This window comes from Brassica oleracea, chromosome C7, assembly GCF_000695525.1.
Source record: "Brassica oleracea var. oleracea cultivar TO1000 chromosome C7, BOL, whole genome shotgun sequence".
Lineage (NCBI taxonomy): Eukaryota > Viridiplantae > Streptophyta > Magnoliopsida > Brassicales > Brassicaceae > Brassica > Brassica oleracea.
The window spans coordinates 17,474,321-17,482,402 of record NC_027754.1 but is presented as its reverse complement, the minus strand read 5'-3'; positions in this window follow the sequence as shown (position 1 = coordinate 17,482,402).

The window sequence follows — 8,082 nt, the reverse complement described above, 5'->3', positions numbered from 1 at the left end:
TCTGAAACTCATGCACGTGGTAAAGACTACGAAAGGTGCGGCCGCACGTTTCATCATTTATGCACCCTAATGGGTCTTTACCTTGGAGTTTACGTTGAATGATTCATCATCACCTGAAGAGCTTTTTGCAGGTACTATCATCTTGTTAAATTCAAACTTGAAGTGACGTCGCTTGTTTTAAAACTTGATCAAAAAAAGAATATTTGTTATCCAGTAGTTTTGTATCAGCTAAGGAGCTGCTGATTCTGGATCAGTGGACGTTCTTCCATGGATACCAACGACAGTATCAGCGGTTGCTTTGAGAATTTCAGAGCTTGATGCATCCATTATTTATGTGAAGCCAAGCCAGAGAAAGCTGAGCTAATCCCAGAAGATGAGACGAGCAGATTGTAAGTTTTGATTTTATAAAGACTGGTAAAAATTGTTTTTGTTACTCATCTGGAAGTTATTTATATGTTACTCGCTTTATACAGAGCCTTTTCCCTGGAAACTCTCTTTTCTAAGGCAAATGAGCCAAACAAGAAGACCAGTACGAGTTTGTTTCAAACTCGGGTAAAAGAAGTATTAAACGACGAGTAAGCTTTGGATCTGGTTCAAACAGAAAGGTGAAGAGGAAGAAAGTGCCAAGGGGGTCCCAACAGATTCGTCGCTGGTATGAGAAATGGTGCGGTAATTGAGTTGAACCATCAGGACCCTGGAAGAGTAAAGAGAACGGTTAGAAAAAGATCAGAGAGGAATGATGAGGATAGTTACCGCTTAGTCAGGAGAACGTCTGACATTGTTAGGCCTAGAAGCAAAGAAGTTGAAGAAGACCAAACGTTCAGAGACATTGATGAAGATTGGGCAAGTGAAAATCATAGAGAAATGGACGAGGAGTGGGCCAGTGAAACACCTAACAGAGTGATGACGCCCATGCAGGTGGATGATGAAAGTGACAACAGTGCAGTAGGAGTTGAATCAGAGGATGATGACGGTGATGGTCAGTTTGTGGATTACGGTCCCAGAAACAAGTTAGGATTATATTGGAATAGAAACCCAAAGGAAGCGATGGAGGATGAGGAAGAAGTTGTCGCAGAAATGATAGTGAGAGCTCTGAAGATGATGATGTTACCTGCTAATAATGCAGCAACAAACAATTACGACCGAAAAACAGATTATTACAGCAGCAGCGATTCATGAAATAAGATCTACAGATAAGAAGATTACACTGTTGAAGACACAATATAGAGAAAAAGATAGTGTAATATCAGAATAGAGTATCACCTAAGAGGAGCATTAGGACATTTCTGATTTGTTTGGTTAAGTCAATTGACGAAAGCCCAAGGCAATATTTAGCAAATGCTTTTGTACATGATAATAATAACTTCAGTGATTTGTTCAGTATAAGTTAATGATTCTCGTGTTAAATCTCTTTAGTCTCTTGTCCTGCTTTTAAAAAGTTCTCGACCAACAAGAAATGATTCTCAACTATACTCTACATGCTTGGAGAGGATATAAGTGTAGTTGCATGTCTCTTTCTACCAGGTGAGAATCAAACGTCCTAGGATTCAGGTAGAATCTCACCATTAAATGTCAAATACATACTACCACCGTTCCTGAAAGCAACATGTTTTAGATTTTTTTCTTGTTCCACAAAGATAGATTTTCTATATTGTTAAGGTATTTTTTTATACTTTTGAGGAACATTAATTGAGAATATTTGAATTGATTAAATTTCATTGGTGAAAAGTTATTGGAAAGTATATAATCAAGTAAAAAATAAATTAAATTATAAACATTTATTAAATTCTTAATAAGCGTGCATACTCTAGAAAATCTTACTTTCAGGAACAGGAACAGAGCAGCGAGTATATGCCAAAGAGTCCAAAAAAAAAAAGAAATTGTGTTTTTTTCCACCCTCAAATCATTGTCATGACTATTCGCAATCGCATGATATATCTTCTGCTTCGTTGTCTTAAGAACCTTTCACCTGAATCTCTTTAAAGAAACTTGCAATTTATATTAGTTTTGTGTTTGAATATTAGTTATCTTAAAGTAAAGGTAACCACTTTCGTAGAAGGTCCAAGCCTTCAATCTAGACCGGATAACTGATAAGACATCACCAGTAAAACATATAAATAGCATAAGCAACCGGTACAAATTTGACAATCTATTTTCACAAAATGGATGAAAAATATATCTCTGCTGCTAATTTTTAAATTTGAGATATCAGTACTCTTTTTCTATTTATCCTTATTAATATTATTGAATGCTTTGAATGATTATGTAATATATAAATTTACTATTCAGGCTTCAATTGTTTGCAATTGTGATGAATGTGGCTTTACAAACTTTAAGCTTTTAAAAACTGAGGTTCCGATTATCAAACGTTGATGGCTGTTGAGACTTTCGCTTGATTCTAAAGTTTTTAAAATCAATTTATTCCAGACAGACTTTAAACTCTTTAAAGTTTTAAAAGTTTTTTAAAAAATTTCACAGCCAAAAAACTAATTTACTTTTTATGTTGTTTATTTTTCTTAAAGCAACAATTTCATGTTTTTTGAAATATTTCTAAGCCACATCAAACATTTTAACATTAAAAATTTTAATAGCCAAACTAAATCTAAAAATCTTGACAGCAAAAGTCTTCAAAGTCTCAAACAATCAACCTGATTGTCGCTTTAGGAAAAACCTAAAGCCATAAATTATTGTTTTTGAAAATTATTACATAACAAACTATGGAAAGAATAAATTCAGTTATTGTGGTTTTGCGAATTTTAAAGAAAACTTTAAAGATTTTAGAAGCTCTAAGGTTTGATTGGTAATAATTTGACTTTGAAGACTTTAGATTCAATTTAAAGTCTCAACAGCAAACTTCAATCGGACCCTCAAAATGTCACAAGTACATTATATCTTCAAATCTTTTATGGCATGGCAAGTTCTACTAATGTTACAAGCCAACAAACTCTTTACCGTACCCTTAAACTTCAGTCACCAATCAACTGTTTTATCTTATACCTTTTGTCCATATACATACACATGCATATATCTTTTGAAAGATGGAACATCTGTATGAATTTATTCCAACTCGTCCTAATCTCTACACACCTGCTATTTGCACAAGACACATTCGGTAATGATATACAAATGTATAGACATCTATTATATCAATTTAAGCATATGACATGCATCAAAAGAAGATACAAAACTGGAACTTTAGATTAGACAATAACACATAGAACTTCAAATGGAGATTGAATAAACAGAAAATAGTTGTTAGAAGGCTCTCTTTTTTATTTTACCATCCCCGCCAATCGAAAGGACGATAGGAAAGTGGGAGAAGGTGGGATGTGAAGTATACACAATATATTCTTAAAGATTAATTAAAGTGAATGATTAAGCTTAATGGAATCATTATGATTACAAGATAGGAGAAGATGACCAAAACTTGAGCCGAATAAATTGGACTGCTGACTTTTCTCCCTTCTTCTAGACGCTTTTCTTATATTTTAGCTCTTTTATTTTCATATTTTAACTTTTAAAAATAACTAACTTAACCACGTAGAACCCACAACTACTATTGTTTATACAATTAATTATAAGAATCCATTGGTCTAGATTAAACATTAATATGATCAAGAAGAAACCATCAACTCTACCTTAAAATCTTGCGGAAATTCTACCTATATGATTTAGAATACAGTATGATACATAATGGCAGATCTTTTTACAAAAAAAAAAAAAGAAAAATGATACATAATGGGTAATATTATTATTGACGATTCCTCTTTTGTTTTTTTTTTGTTTTTTGTATTTTCTTGCTACATATATATTTGAAACTTTTTTACTTATTATTATTATATATATATATATGTATATATATTTATATATATGTATATATATTTGAATTGACACACAAACAACTTGAGATTGAGGAGGCACAAAAATTATCCTTGAAAGTTGTTTAGCTACGGGTTTGAGTTAGTCTACTATAGACTAAGATATATGCAATAGACTATGCTTAAAGAAACAAAAATACAAAAAATCTCAGAAGTCTCTTGTTATACACCTCTTGTAATCAGGCACCGTGAATGGGATATTTATACTACCAGCATCACGAATTTGAATATAGATCGACGAAGTGACAGAAAGAGAGTAGGTGCAAGTCTTCAACATATATATGATTAGGAGGTGTATGATTTAGATTCCCTCAAAGTTTGCAAAAGTGTCACTTTGTAATATTTATCAGGTCCCGCAGATCTTATGGCAAGTGGATACTTCGGACAAGTTTGGGTACAACCACAAAAGCTTATTTGAACATTTCACCAAAAGCAAAAGATGCAAAGGAAAGCAAAAACACCTTTGAGAATAAATAAATATATATAGAGGAAAGTTTTCATTTGGAGTATTAATATTTGTACTTTATAATGCGAAAAAGAAAGATAATCATGGCTTTACTAATATGCCTTAGTTTTGTATTTGTATAAATGTGTAGCAACAAAAAAACCAGGTCAGAGCAAATACAAGAAGCATGGGATTATAAACCATAAGACCATCTCCAACCCACCTCTATTTTTATCTCTATATTTTCCTCTAAAATAGAAAATCTCTATTATAGAGGTGAATTTGCTCTAATGTATGCCTCTATAATAGAGTTTCTCTATTTATAGAAGAAAATATAGAGATGCGTTATTTTCATCTTTAAATATAGAGGTAAAAAGTAATATTCCTCTATATTTTCTTGTAAAATAAAAGAACTCTATTATAAAATTATACATTGGAGCAAATTCATCTCTATAATAGAGATCTCTATTTTAAAAAAAAATATAGACGCATACATTAGAGATGCTCTAACATTAAAGAAGAATGAGCCATATGATGAAGGATGTCCAGCTACTCATGATTACCGTTACCTTTACGGTTACAAATGTTATAATGCTTTCCCACATGAGCCATACACACGATGCAATGCCAAATTATCCTCACACGAATCTTGCGAGCATATGAAACTACCCTCTCTTTCGATCCAGCTTTTCTGATAACATACCAAATTATAAAACAAACTCATCATTGAGTTTATCACCAATGTTAATTGATCTTCTAGAATAGAAGAATGTCGACAACATACCGTACTGTCAGCACATATATATGTATAGAAATTATACGGTAGATCCTTTGTGTGAAAAAAAAAATGTTTGTTGTATCTATTGCATGCACGCATACATTGCTATATATCAAACCCCATAAATGGTTATGACTATATGCTTTGGGGATAACATATGAAGAAAGGGGCAACTGCCCCACCCAAACTGTACGTAGCGAATCATACACCTACAAGGCGTATATTTCAGAACAATGATAAAAAAATAAATGGAGTATTACTATGACTGAAGACCGAAGAGGAAAACAGCTAGGTATTTAAGTTGAAACTCGTGTTCTGCTTCGGTAAAAGAAATAGACATAGAGATTGCATCCGTTTATTTTGTTTCAGCAGGCCCTATGAATATGAATGATAAGACACCGACGCGATGTTTCCAACTTTGGCTTTGTCTCTGTCTCGGGAATACTCTCTTCTTCTGCTTTTCTCTATTTCCATTTTTTATTATTATTTCTCGATTTTTTACCCCAAAAAAAAAGTAAACGTAACGGAAGTGAGATCTAGTTTCCCAAAAAAAGAGCATCTTTTGTGTTTTTTTTTGTCAACTATCTTTTGTGTTTTTAATCTGCAAAAACATACATCATCCCAAACACTAATTTTAAAATTAATTTTGGCTATGTTAGAAGTTAGAACAACAATAAGCCGACAGATTAAAACAACAACTACGTCCGGTCAGTATGTTTTTAGTAGAAATGAGAAAAACATACGGTACTCCAGAATAGTTTACATCAATGGAAAGACGTTCATATACATGTATACATATTTTACAATAGTATATATATAAATATTCTAACATATGTCCATTATAATTAAAATACTTGAATGTATTGAACCATTATTGATTCATAGTCATAGTCATGGGTAGGACATTACATATCCTTTTGCCTTAATATGTTAATATATCTAAAGGAAATGTAAAATATAGTGTTACGTAGTAAATTTATATCAAAGTTAAAATTATGAAACTTCATTTACCTATATGGCCATATCTCGTTGTTTTTTGACTGAAAACAAAACACAAAACTCTTGTTGTATAACTTATTACTTATATATAAACCCTTCAATAAATATACCCGTTTTCTAAAACTAATCTGAGGTGTTATGCCATAAAACATTTGTAAACTAAATAGGTTTGATGTCAAAAAACTATATACAAAAACCAAGAATATGAGACACAATTGTTCATTAACGAGATTCATCAACATGTCTATGCTTTCAAACCTTGTTGAAATTATTTTAAACACACATGTACAATCATTGCATAATCACAGACTATATGAACCATCTTAGTTCGATCCCAATTTGTTTTTAACACCCTCTGAGGTCTTTGACATAAACAATAGTACAATACTGATTTACATCAAAATATTTCACTCTCTCGTTTCTTCTCAAAGAAGAGCCAACCAACACAATTACTCCAGTACTTAACCTTGGCTATATTTCATTTTATCTTTTTGATAAACTCTCTATGATAATGATAATAATTAATCTTTGCCACATTGATTATAAGTTGTCTTCGAACACTTAGTTTTGTAGATATACATTTTCAATTTAATGCTTTACTAAACTTTTTTTTACCCTTGCCATCTTAAAACTTTTACTTTTAGTATATGAAATAATTTTTTATAGAAAAAATCACTAGTATTTAATTTTATAAAGAGATATATTTTTCTCACATAAATATTTTATCATAATCCAAATTCTGCAGCTAGTTCACCATATTGGAAAAACATAATATAATTAGTCTTAAGTTAATATCTAAATTTGAGGACAAAAAACAAATCTAATTGTCCGTTTCTTGCAACTAATTAAAATTAAATAATTGGAAAATAACAAAGTACCGTACAAATAATGAATGTTCCCAATAGAGTAGTAGATCATTATTTTGTAACATTCTCTTTAATTATGAGTAGTAATAAATCTTAAAACAGATAAACTGTTATAAACCAAATGATGATCGACCATGGACCAGTCCGTACTGCAGGTCCAATCCGGGACATGATAAAGACAACCAGAGACTATGTGTTTATCTAGTATATATTCCATGTATATCTGTAACATAGTATTTATCCTTATCCTTATCTTGTTAGGATAAACATAACCTTATGACGGTCTAATACCTTGTATATATATGGACTTTCTGGTCGACAGTAATGATAACAGAAGTATGTCCCCAACACTTCATTTACAACACGTTATCAGCACGACGTTGCTCTCATAAACCCTAACCCTAAAAACCAGAAATAAATCCGAGCAGTAAAAACCATAATTCCCGACAAACTTAAAACAGCTCTATCCCTCAACTCCGGTGGATCCAGACGACGAGCCAGATTAAAGTTAAACAATTTTTTAAAAAAATATCTGACTGCTATATGTTGAAAGAAACCGACTGTTACTTGCTTAAACTTATCATTATTGTCCTGTTTAATGTTCTTATCTGATCTGAATCAACTAGAACTGTTAAGGACTGCATGTTACATAATTTTTTTGAAAATCTGATCATGGTTTCATAAATTAATCCGAGGTTTTACCTCCTGTTCTTGTCTGCGAAATTTGTTTTCCTGATGATTGATAACGACTAGAACTTGATTAGGATTGAAAAAAATATTTTTTTTAATATTTAAAATCGAAATATCAGAGATATATCTGAGAAAATGTATTTATTTTTAAATCGAAAAGTATATAATAAATTGCTTGAGTAAATCAAATCTTCCTGATTTATTTTTTTTAAGTCACAATATCTGATTTGATTATTTTTCGAAAAAAATAATAATAAATATATGGTATATTTTTCGAAAACCCTAACCTAATTTCATGATTGAATTGGTTTGCTTGATTGCATATTGTTTGCATACTAATATTGCATACTGAACATGAAATCTCGACTGTTAGGGATATAGATCATTCATAGTTTTCAAGCAATCTGATCTGAACTGAAAAAAAAA